The sequence below is a fragment of the Lupinus angustifolius genome, chromosome LG16, assembly GCF_001865875.1.
Source record: "Lupinus angustifolius cultivar Tanjil chromosome LG16, LupAngTanjil_v1.0, whole genome shotgun sequence".
Classification (NCBI taxonomy): domain Eukaryota; kingdom Viridiplantae; phylum Streptophyta; class Magnoliopsida; order Fabales; family Fabaceae; genus Lupinus; species Lupinus angustifolius.
The window spans coordinates 11,707,136-11,720,934 of NC_032024.1; the positions used below are offsets into that span (position 1 = coordinate 11,707,136).

Consider the following 13,799-nt stretch of genomic DNA (forward strand, 5'->3'; position numbering starts at 1 on the left):
GGTGGTTTTTATTTTAAGGTTCGAAAAGAAGAAATAATGCTTAATCTTAGTGTGTCATCTCTTCTTAAGTGAGTGAATTATAGCCCTATATCTAATACCACATCTTATCTAAAGGAGGGTCAAAGCATGATTTCATTTGCATTTCAATTCTTAATTTTTAGATTTTTATCAGGTGTAAATTAACGGTTAATAATTTAATATTATTTGCTCAAATATTTCAACAGAGTGAAGTGCAATCATATGCCTGACACCGCATCTCATCTTAAAAAAAAGGTGAAAGAAAATATGATTTTAATTATTAAAATGATAAAATTTGGTAAAAAGAAAACAAATTTATTTAAAGTTTTTATTAAGAAAGATAACAGGTGCCATAATAAAAAATATCTTAATTAATTTTACTAAAAACATATATCATTTTATATGAGTGGAAAAGTGAAAACTATAAATCTACCATTTATTATTATTTTTTATGGAATTAAGCCTCATTCAAACTTTGATTATTTATTATATTTTGTTTTAAAAGTATATATTAAACATAATCAGGAGTTTGTGTTGGATACCAGCAAGATAAAACACACCTAGTCGCCACTATGTCTTTATTTTTTATGCATGTGCTTGTGTGCGGGTGTGTGGGTGGGGGGTGGGTGTGTGTGCAAACATTTTAGGACTTCTAGAATTATAAGATAATCATAAGTCTACGACGTTGACCTTTGAGTTATTGGCATGTTGTTTGTTATCATGTCCACACCTTCAAGATTCTTTTAACTCTTTGTCTTTATTAAAACTAAGTAGATCAATCATGATGATGACATCCTTTGACTATTTGTCATTTCAGTTTGCACTTTTTTTATGACAGATATACCTTTTATTTGGTTGTGTTGAATTTGATCTGGACTTTTAACTTTGCACATTTTTTTACTTTCAACCATTTATATAAATCATTTATTTTGTTTCCCTCCTACCCTCGTCCACTTTCTTGTCCATGAGGACAAAGATTGATTAATTAGCAAATATATTATTCACTTTATATATTTTTATGTTTGAAGTGATATGAATAGTTTTAGAAATTATTAAATGACGTAAAAAATTAATATTATTTTATTAAAATAATATCGTTTAGTCTATTTGTAATTGTTTTTTAAAACATAAAAGATTAAAAAATATTAAAGTTAAAACAAAAAATATTAGAAAAATTAAAAGTTAAAACAAAAAGGACATTGGTATAAACCAAAACTTGCACAAGCCCATAAAATCATAAAAGTAATTGCTTAAATCACCAGAGCTCCTTTAGTGCATATATTGTAAAAATGTAAATATTATTTTATTAAAATAATATATTTTAGTCCACTTGTAATTTGTTTATAAAGCATAAATGATTAAAAATTATTAGAGTTAAAACAAAAAAAATTAGAAGTTGAAACAAAAAAAGATATTAAGAATAATATAAATCAAAACTTGCATAAGTCCATAATAAATAAGAATCTCACAACAGGAGATGAGGGATAATATTCTTATTTCAATAAGAATGAGGTAAGAAAGAGACATTGGAAATGTTCTTATTCCCTCCATACAATGAGTGCATAAATTAACAAGCAAATAAAAGGTTAGAGCTTGATTTTGTACCACATTTTCTCTTCTCCTTATGGAAATTTTGTTAGCAATTTATTTGTTGATTTTTGTGGAATTACAATTCTCTTACTATTCTTTGATGTTATTTTTGTGTTTCATTTTTTTGGGCAACTCCCTTCTTGATGACTACCAAACGAAAATGAACATTTTAAAATAGCATAATAAACCAAAAGCATTTTAGAGTGAAGATTCATTTTGGTTTCTCAAAATTTTGTTCTAGCATGTGAAAAATAAAATAAAAATAAAACTAAAATGATGCCAAGGATCTCAAGTACGGTGTCAAATTAGTCATTTTTATCATTTATATATGTCTAATTTTTGGGACACTTTAATCTTCATCAAGGTAATCAAAAGCGTGAGTTGAAGTCTTGAATCGCATGATTCAATGCTTTGCACATTGAGTGGTGTGTTGACTTCGACGAAAAAGCGTACCTCGGATGGAGCATAGGGCGCAACGCTTTGGTGCATCGGATTGTGAAATTGTTGGGGAAGGGGAGTGTGTCCCCAAGTTTTCAACTCGTGTATTGGGCCAACAAAACTAAACCTAAAATTTAACCTAATTCTAACCCTTTCTGTCGCGACCCAACAAGCTCGGTGAGGCTCATACCTCAAAATTACACCTTGACCTAATTTTACCCCTCATTCCTCACATGAATCTGAGTAGCCTTGTTGGAGTCTCAGAATGATGTTCTCATTGGTCGTTTCCGTACCCATCAACCTATCATTATCTTCTTCAACTCTTGTTGCTTCAATACCTTTCTGACTCATCAACCGATTCTTCAACTCATACTGCTCTTTCATCTTAATACTTTCTGCTCCTTCAACTCTTTCTAGGTAGAAGCAACCTTATAATTCTATAATTGTCGGACATCTAAGTATGTGAATTTTGATGTGACATTATATGATATTAGTTTGTCTTATCACTTGTGATGTACTAATTTGTTATTTTTCTAGATATAATGTAATTTTATATTTTAGGTGTATCTACACTTCATGTTACGCTCCACCGCTTCTACAATCTTATCCCCTCCTATGCTCCAAGGTTGACTCTACACTTTAACAACCTTGGTCCCCATGATCCATAAAGGACTGCTTTAACTCACATTCATAATCTTTAAGGACTAGTATAAATTTTTACTTTTTAAAAAACCACATTGGTACCTCCTCAATTTTCTAAGGATCATAGTATATAATTACTCTAAAAATTATTAAGGGCGTGACAAATTTTGTTTTTTTTTTTTTTGCAGGGGACCAACCATATGGCCTAAAGCCCCCTCTACATAGCAAAAACTAAATAGGTAATAAATGCAACATTGTACATTTGAATGAAATTGAAATTCTTTCCCGTAATGTACCCTTCAGTACCTGAATATGAAAGGATTCAAACACTTAAAAAATTGGGATTACATGTCAACATCTCTACCTATTATTGGATTCTCCAGAAGATGATTTGAACTTATTTGAATGATATATAGGAAAGAATATAACAATTTAACCACCAACCAAGTGATACTGCTTGATTAAATAACTAACTTCAGACATGAAATTGAGTTTGGAAAACAAACTTTGCAGAGTAAGTAATTAGCATCCAACTTGAAGGTGAGGTCAAGTTTAAAAGCAATAAATAGCAGTTGGAATAAGGTATGAATGCAAATATAAAATTATTTAAAATCCCTGAAATTAGAAGTTGAACCATATAATCCCTAAACATTTCAATGTGCCAGCTTTTTATCCACCTTATGATAGATAAACCTGCTGCCCCAATAGTTACTAATGATAAAACACAAAACTCAGGCATTGAATGATCAGATAGGTTTTGTTGATTGAACAGTTCCTCCGTCTTCATGCTCAACTTCCTAAATTTCGTACACCCTACAACTTGTTTCCAGATCCTACCTCTGCTGCTTTGGGTGTCTGGTTCTCAATTCTGTTACCCTGCAAAATCTAATGACATCATAGCATATCAGTACATATGTCACAATATTTCGACACTAAAATGGTGTTATTTTTACCATACCAGTTATCAAACCAATCACACTACTGTATAATGGTTCAATAGGTAGTTCAATAATTAAACTGCATGTGGGTTAAGTTATATATTATAATAAATATAATAAATTCATAAATATTATTATTTATAACATATAACTCAATTATCACAATATTATAGTGGTTGACCATGCTACAAACAACTACAGGGTTCAAGATACCAATCTTTGACATGTTTTGAAAAATTAAATTTTTTTCATGCGCGAATGGGTTCTGCCTTGTATTTTCTGGTTGAGACTAGTTTAATTGCATGTCAGGTATAATTATCATATCGTACGGTATGTGGACCGTTTTCCGATTCAACCAGCTGGTACGGTATTGATAACTACAAATCAAAGCTTTGTTTTTACCTGCAACAGCTCAGTCATTTTACCAGCTTTCATATAGTCTAAAATTGTTGTGACAGATGTGGAGTTCTCAATAGGATGAGACTGCACTGCTTGCGCAGACTTAATCAGGACAGGTTGATCCATGTTATTAGCTTTGTCTTCCTTCCCACTGCTGGGATCCTTCAATGGAATCCTGTCCCCTGACTTGCTGTTGTCAGACTCGGTATCCATGGCATCTGATGGAGGTTGGAGCCTCTTAACAACTTCTGTAACTAGGTGCTCGAAAGGAAGACTGGGCATTCCCATTGAATTGGCCCCATCTCCATTCAGCACATTAGATGAAGGTTGATAATGTGGAACACCTTCACTTGGAATGCCGCTTGACAACATATTCTGGCTATTTTGAGTATGAAAAATGATTGCTTGGTTTCCACCAGCTGGAATTTCTGAGCTGACAATTGTTCCACTACCTAGAGAAATTTGGGTCATGACTTGTGGTGGTTGATTGGAAATTGGCAGCCCATTTGAAAATTTATCAGGTTGGAGCAAGTCAGGCACCATGTTACCTCCAGGTAGTTGAGGAGCCGTTCGGCTTGCAGAAGGTGCATTCTTTCCTGAGGATGCAACCAAATTAATAGGACTAACTGCTAATCGAGGCACCTGAGGCACTGTCGGTGAACCATTCATTGAAAGAGTTTCATTTCTGTGAACACTCACATGTTCATTCCTTTCCTTTGGGAGAAGATTCTGAACCTGACTGGTTACATTTCTTCGGATCATTGCAACACCTGGGGCCACATCATTATCAGGTGAAATAGGAACATAATGTCCTGGCTTAAAGACTACCCCCCTCAAAGTAGTATCGGAACCAACTCTAACATTTAGCAAATATCCAGCATCAAATACTGCCTCAATTACACCAGAAACTGCCCGGCCCACCATGGTGACATATGAACCATCTTCTTGGTCCCTTTGAAGTTGTTGATTTCCATCAACCCCTTCATATCCAGGAGGTAATGAAGTTTGTTCACCACTACCAGGATATGGCCTTTTATTTTGTCCAAATAGGATATAGGAACTCTCCTCTGAATCTAGTCTTGGGTATTTCCGAGGACGCCCACGTTTCGCTTCAAAGGCACATCTCCTGAACCATCTTGGGTGTTATTTGGGTTTTGTTGGTCCATCTTGTTATTTCTGCTACTCAAGTGTCTACAGTAAAATTTCAACATGGTATAATTATAATTTTGTCAAAAGTTTAGAGAAAACTTATGAGTTTGAACCTTGATAATGATTAACTTGTCTCTTTAAAACATAGAACACAACACTATTACAACATCAATAGCTAACTGCATATTATGATTCAAATGATCTGTGATTATATTGGCAGACAATATTGTGGCGAAATAATGTGGGTGCTTGAGATGTTTTAAATCACAATACAAGGGAATTGCACCTCAATTTGGCCTAGCACAGCAGGTTACCGCGTCATGTGGTTTATCATTTTCCGTAATCTAATGATCAACCACATGGGTAACCTGATGTCCTTTCATCAACAAATTGAATCCAAATCTGAATAATGTAACACATTAAGAGGGGCAAAAACTATTGTGGTCCCATAAATCTGTGCACTTGTCCGCATTAAAATCTATAGTTCACTTTCAAACCCCCTCCATAAAATTCCTCATATGAGATTAGTTAAATAAAAGGGCCCTATCATGACTATAGTATTAATTTTCCTTTTTCAATTTGGTTAACATGGAATCAAGTTGAAAATATAAGGAGTATATAGCAAAGTTTCTCATATTACCATGTGGAAAGTTGAAAATAATGAAAAACATTTCCCAATGAAATCTTTGGCTTGATTTAAGAAAGGAAACTCAAGTAATTGGATTCCTAAATAAAAAGTAGTCTTACAAGATTGCATGACTCAATACAAGGAAGAAAAATGGTTCTCTAATATATTAAGTCCAAGTTACACTTGAATATTAAAGTACAAATTTAAAATGAAAATGTGCTTTGGACCAAAAAAACAAGAGATTCAGTTATTATGACACAAATCATGCGTAGTTGATTAAGCTATCTTATTTTGTTTTATCTCATTATCTGTCACCTGAATTCCAACCAACCAAAATGTGTAATAAATATGTAATCAATCACAAGGGTCTGGGCATGGTTTTCAGCATAGATAGCAAATTTATGACAAATTCGTCATAGAAAACAGGATATCAAATTTCATGACCAAGTTTCCAATCTTTTAGAATGCATAAGGCTGTCAAAAGTCTAAATTCAATGGTCACTCTCATAGGATGATAGGATAATGAAGATGAGCCTCTACCCCTTTTCCCCCAAAACTACTAAAAAACAGAGAACAAAAAGACAAGCTTCATGGAATAAAATAGAAGGCAACCAATTGGTGCAGAACTGAGTCTGTACAAGAAAATAGATTTGGGACTAAACATACCCAATTTATCATTGAATTTTATAGTGCAAACCAAACTATTATGATAATAAACCAACAAGAAGTCGGTCTAGTGATGTCAGGCCACACTGGATCATTGGAAAGACCAAAATGTCAAGGTTCGATTTCTAAGAGTGACCCTTGTTGAGAGGAGCACTCATATACCCAAAATAATTAGTTCCTTAAGACGAGGGATACCCTTAGTAATACCAAAAAAGGTAAACAAAAGAAGAAAAGTAATGCAACACAGACACATAAAAACAAACAAATGTTAATCCTTTACAGAAGAAATTAAACTGTGTAGGAAAAGAATTTCTAGAAATTATACCTCTCAGTGTTGTAACCTCGGCAGCATAAAGAACACTTGTAACAATTGCCAAAAATAACAAATTCAGTGAAATGATAATATTAAAATTTTAAAAAAAAATTGAATTCCAGATATTCAAGAACCACAAGCCGATTTAAACATACACATATTCATTAAAAAAAATCCCAACAATACTACTGAAGAAATAAATATTCCCATTCATAATACGTACACCAAATCTAAAGTTTAACCTAAAAAAACTAAATCGATTTTTTCCTTTTCCATTTCATTTTTTTCCTTTGTGAGAAAAACCCTGATATTCATTTGATTGAAAAGGCACACAAAAATTGAAACGGAAATATTATGACATTCATTAACAATCCGTACACTAAATTCAAGGTATTAGCCTTCGACCTGAGAAAAAAAAGTTTTTCCTCTTGGTTCTTTTATTATTTTGTAATTTTATGAAACCATAAATAAATAAATAATCGGACTCAAAATAAAATAAAACATAAAGAAGTGATTTTGAGGGAGAGAGATCACATATAAGGAACATTACCATGTCATTTTTATTTTCTATTTTTTGTTTTTAAATAATTTTTTTTGCTCTTAGCCAAGGGAAAGTGGAGAGAGATAGATGTTGTGGAACCAAAATAAGAATAAGAATGACGTTTGCTAGTGTGAGAAAAAGTATATGATGTTTTATTTCATGATTAGTTGTAATGAATTATAAAATAATTTCTAAGACCCAAATAAGAATAAAGATTTTATTTACTGTTGTAGATGCTTTAAAGATTATGGTTTGAGATTGTTAGATTCCATTTTGCAGAAAGTGATGAAGAAAGAGAAAGATGAAGGTCTAGGAAAAATTTATATGGATAGTGCAGTTTGACTATACTATCACATATTTAGTGTAATTTTTTTTGGAAATTACATGATTTGTTTTGTGTAACTTTAATGAAAATTGTGTATGCCACCCACGATTTAAGGGAAGTCGTGTACCAGGAATCGTGGGTAGCACACGATTTCCATTAAAGTTAGACTAATTCTGTAATTTCCAAAACGTTACACTAGACGTAAATTTTCCCATACTCGGAGTGCTAGTGTTAGAGAAGTACTTTAGGACTCAAAATCAATAAGTTAGTGTTCTTCTAATATCTGTACATTATTACTGTAAAGATTTATGTACAATTAATATATCATCCACCATTCATTTTGAATTACCTTTTTAGAAAAGTGAAAAATAGCTAAATATAAATAATAAATGACATGATGATAAAACAGTTACACCGTACATTTTTTCTCTTTTTTATTATGATTTGTTATTGGAGCCCTTGAAGACAAATTAAAAAAATTGTACTTTTGCTTTTCAAATCCTATTCGCTCCCCTAGCTTTCATCTCTTAGTGTCACTGTCAGTCCAACATAATGCTTTCACTTTTGGTGTTCTTTTCGATCTCTATGCATTTCACCACTCCAACAGAAATTGGATTTATTTGGTTTGATGGAGAAAGAGAGGAAGAAAGGTGCATGGAGAGAATTTGCAGAGAAAGTGGACATTTCTCTCTTGGTTGAGAATAAAGTAAACCAAAAAATTTCTCTCCATATGTGAGGAGAAAGTGATGGAAGAGTGAAATAATAAAATCAATCCCTTTATATATTTTACAATTAGTTATTTATACACGTTTTTACATTATTATTTTTCTTTTATATTTTCTTACTTCATAAATATTGTTTAAAATTACATCAACAAAAATTTTATAATAAATTTTAAAGTTGTAATTCTTAAATTTTGAATTAGTATTAAAACATTTTTTCATATACTTTTTAGTATATGATATTTTTGTCATTCAAAATTTATATCTACATTTTCTCTTCTCTTTCTTTTTTCTTTCTCTCGTACTAAAAATACAACAATCTACTCTATTTCTCTCAGTTTTCTTTCTTATCTCTCTATTTCTTCATTTTCTCTCATTTTCTCTACTCTTCAACCAAACAAAACTTGATGTGGTTATTTTAGGTTATATATTTTTTATGAAATCAATAAACCGTGTCAAAAAATTAATATAATTTGAATGCAATAACCTCATTTAATGTTCTATGAAAACTAAATTAAAATATAATTGAAAAATATAATTTGAATGCAATAACCTAATATGACATATGTTTTATAATTCATTGAATTATAATATCTTTTGCAATAATAATTTATTATGCCAATTAGTTTATCACGTAATTTTAATAATTATGATACGCTATCATTCTTTAACCCTAGTTGAAAACTCAATTGATATTTCGGCCTTTAGCTCATTTTTCACCATATTCACCAAACATGATATTGAACCTCCAAGTTTAGTTTGACAATCCCATTTCGCCATATTAATTAGGTGGTGCATTCAAGGTTTTCAATATCGAGTGTTAGCAACTAGATGTGAGGACATGATAAAAAGTTTCTCATGGGATAATATAAGTCAAAAAATTTGTCTTTTATGTATTTAAATTGTCTAATGTTATCCTTGTAAAAAAATGATCTAAAGTTTATTGGGATAATTTTTATATGATAGAGTTTGGAAACATTTAATGTTAAATACAGAACGATAAAGATGAGATTTGGAAACATTTAATGATAAATACACATCAATAAAGATGGTGAATGAGACATGAAAATGACAAATTTGTGGATTATTTTATTTTTACTTGTTTATTGGCAAATGTTAGCATGTTAGTAATTGTTAATAGGTTGAATTTGAACTCTCAACTTTTTTACCACTTCACGCCTTAAACCTCTTACTCTAACTAGGGATGATAGTGAGTATCCAACTTGCAGATACTCGCGGGTAATACCCATAACGAGTCGGGGTCGTGTTTTTCGACCCAAGGGTAATAAGGACCAAAGATTTTGAAACTCGTTGTTGAATGAGTTCATGTTCGAGTAATGGGTACCTAGACCCGCAACTCCTAAATTTCTATATATTTTTTATATTTATATATGTGTGCAATAATAAAAATTTAAAATCATGTTAATCATAAGTGTATGTTATAGTGATAATCTATAATGATAATATCATGTTAATTTATAAATATGATATTATATTGATAAATAATGATGTTATATTGTTAATCCATAATTGTGAAGTAATGTCATATTAATTAAAGAATTCTTGCTAAATAAATGTTTCATCATAATTGTGAAGTTATGTTGTTAAGTAGTGATGTTATCTTGTTGATCTATAATTGTGATGTAATATTATGTTGATTAAACATTAATTACTATATAAATAATTTGTTATCGTAATACTGAATTAGCAACTTTGTTTTTATGTTTATATGAGTAAAAAAACCGTGTTTAATCGACAATTCATATTGTATTTAAATTATGTTTTGTAATTTTTTATCATTATTCTTCTTCTTTTGATTGCCTAAAATAAGATATAATAATAGGGAAAAGACCCACAATTGCATAAGTTGCTCATAATTATTTTTGATATTTTTTGTATTTATGGGTACCTGCAGATATGTTAGATACTAAAGGATCTGCGAGTAGCAAACCCAATGTGTATCCACGATAATCCAGGTCCAAAAACGAATAAGCGAGATGGATAGTGCACTTCCTGAACCCATCTAGACACATTACCATCCCTAACTCCAACCACCTTAGGACTCCTAAGTTTTTTTACTAAGGTATTCTTTTACCCTTTTATCAGAATACATAATAGCCTCGAGATATTACCTACCCATCCAAATAATTATTATTTTCAATGTTCAAATTCATGCACAATGGCAAAGAGCTGATAAGATCGCGAAATATAAAATGCACATTAACCATATGTTTCCATGAAAACTACACATTACGGATTTAATCAATCTTATATTAAAGTTGTTGACCTATCTACCTAATGTGCAATATCATTTATAGAATGACAAGTTAATTAATAATATGATCATAAAATGATCACATGTCTACAAAGTCAAAAAGCTGGTTGGCTACCCTATAATTGACCTAACCAATGCGGAGAGTTATGTATGAAAGTAAAACTCAACATTGTTAGTGTAAAAATGGTCTTCAGATAATGAATTTTACTTTCAAGCAATAATACTCAAAGCATAAATGAGAGGTAATATATTATCATGATTTAGATGATCACTTATTTTTGTATGCTTGATCGATTATCTATGTCTCTATGTTGATTCACTGAACATACGCTTTAACCATTACAACCTATTTGTATGATCTCTTGAATCTGTGATGTTATGATCTAGGCTTATAATCTTACATCTTAAAATTGATCTCTCTCTCACACATACATAGTTTATAGAATTTATGCTAAGCTCAAACTATATTGAAAAACACTATTTGAAATATGGCAATGAACTCACCATTTAAAATATAAATATGTTGATTGATATATAATCCAAATAAGTAGATTACATTGACATTTCCTGAGTTTTAGTGAAATTATACAACTTACCCCTCCCTTTTAAACATACAGAAACTACCCATAATTATATACATATATTACATTAACTACCACTGTAAGATGGATAAGTGTAATTTCTTAAACAAAAAATGACGACGAATGTAATTAAGTTAAACAAAATATGGTATATTATGAAGACAAATTCAAATAGTATAAGAGTTAATGTTTATTCATTATTTTGGTTAGTTACACTATAGTATAAGAGTGATTTAAACAACACCGTAAAATTATTGATGCATTTTGTAACAAATAAAAAATAATGAATAAACATTAAATGTTATACTATTTGGATTTGTGTTCACAATATATCATATTTTATTCGACTTAATTATATCTGCCACCATTTTTTATTTAAGAAATTGCACTTGTCTATCTTACAGAGATAAAAGTAGCTAGTGTATTGTATGTATATAGTTAGAAGTGGTTTGTGTAGGTTTAAAAATGAGAGATAATTTATGTAATTTCACTAAAATCTAATAAATGTTAGTATAATTTAATCTAATAAAAAGTATAATAATTAAAGCCAAGCCATATTTCGGACTATGTTCCAAAGTAAGGACCAAACATTAGACTTGTATGTCTAACACAAAGTTCGTCCAAAGTAAGAAGTTGCTATGTCAAATGGTTACTTGTACATCAAGCATAAAGTAAGTGTAAAGCATAACATCATTAAGTAAAGCCATGTTATTATGTAATGATTTGTTAAATAAGCAAATTAATATGAGTGTAATATCTATGCATTATTAATGTAAAAAATTATACACGGTCACTATATCATTCACAATTCATTTGACTTACTTTTTTTTAAGAATCAGTAATAATTAAATATGAATGATAGAAGATGCACTGATAATATATAAAACTCATACATTGTCACTATATACAATTTTGAACTATGTTTCGAAACTATAGCAATTAAAGCGAAGCCATATATTTGGACAATGTTTCAAAAGGCTTATGTGTCAAGTAAGGACCAAACATTAAACTTGTATATCTAACACAAAGTTTGTCCACAATATGACTTCATTATATCAAATGGAGCACATCTTATGTTCCAATATGTGTATTACTCCATGTACTCTTAGTTTCTCATTGGACAGAAGATATAAAATTAACATATATTAAATTCATGTTTTAATTTTCTAATCAATGTGAGAACATATAGTGACATAAAGTTGATGATAGAAGATGTGATTCCATATGTAAAATGCTTAGACTTGTACATCTAGCATAAGGTAAGTGCATAGCATAACATCATTAAGTAAAGTCATGCTATTATGTAATGATTTGTTAAATAAACTCAAATTTAATAATATGAGTATAATATCTATGCATTATGAGCGTAAAAATTTATAGACCATCATTATATCATCCATCATTCTTTTGATTTACTTTTTTTGAAGAGTCAATAATAATTAAATATGAATGATGCATTGATAATGTATAAAACTCATACACCACTTTTTATTTTTATCTAGAAACAAATATCATTACTACATCTAATATTTGTAATTCACACGATTTCCATTTCCAGATGGTTATCATAATATAATTTATTTTTTTCTTAAAGGAGGAAATTGAAATAAAAATAAATAAATAAGTGTAAATTATACTAACACTTTCGATTTTTAGTGTAATTACACAAACAATTGCTCCGTATTTTAAATCTACGTAAACCACCATAATTTTATAAATACATTACACTCACTACACCTAGAGTGAAATAAGTGTAAATTCTTAAAAAAGATGAGTAATAAATATAATTAAGTTAAACAAAATATGATATTTTGTGCAGATAAGTACAAATAGTATAAAAGTCAATATCTACGCATTAATTTTGGTTTGTTATAATACAGTATAAGAGTGATTCAAATATCAATTTATGCAATTTGTAATAAAATAAAATAATGAAAAATGAATATACACTGACTCTTATATTATTTCGACTTGTTTTCATAATATATCATATTTTGTTTAACTTGATTACATTTATAACATTTATATAGGAGTAGTGACTACAATGCACGTTTGAACTTAGTGTTGATCTACTCAACTTAAAAAAGGATAATTTGTATAATTTTACGAAAATATAAGGTGTGTATGTGTCTAGCCCAACCATTATATTAATTTTTCTCATGATAACATATTTTCAGGTCACATCCTATATATATTGTATGAAATTTAGGGTTAGATATCTTCACCGAATCCTAGTGCTTTTATTCTGTTCTCGGTGTTCTGTTTGGAGAGTGGCGGCAGAGAAAGTGCGTGGTGTTGTTGTAATTGTTGCGGCCGTTAGGTATATATTAATCTCGTTCTCCTCTTCTCCTTTTGATCGATATTGTCTACCCTTAATCTCTTCATTTCTTGTTTGTCATTTTCATTTTGCAGCGAAAAGCCTAAGACTGTTTGATGTTTTCCTTATTATTTATTATTCTTGTTGTCAGGAGAATGAAGGGGAAGGAGGATGAAAATGCATCTAAAACTATAATTATTGATTCCAGAAAGATGAGAACCCCTGATGTTAAGTATGTATCAGCAGAAGTTATTGGG

At 30.3% G+C, this 13,799-nt stretch overlaps 1 long non-coding RNA gene and 1 pseudogene across 1 annotated transcript; one reads left to right on the forward strand and one right to left on the reverse strand.

Annotated features, from left to right (window-relative positions):
• LOC109330304 lies at positions 1,709 to 13,791 on the forward strand. Its single transcript, XR_002105658.1, has 3 exons — positions 1,709 to 1,721; positions 13,403 to 13,545; positions 13,694 to 13,791. It is a non-coding gene; the product is annotated as an uncharacterized LOC109330304 (long non-coding RNA).
• Positions 4,002 to 5,216, reverse strand: LOC109330301 (annotated as a pseudogene).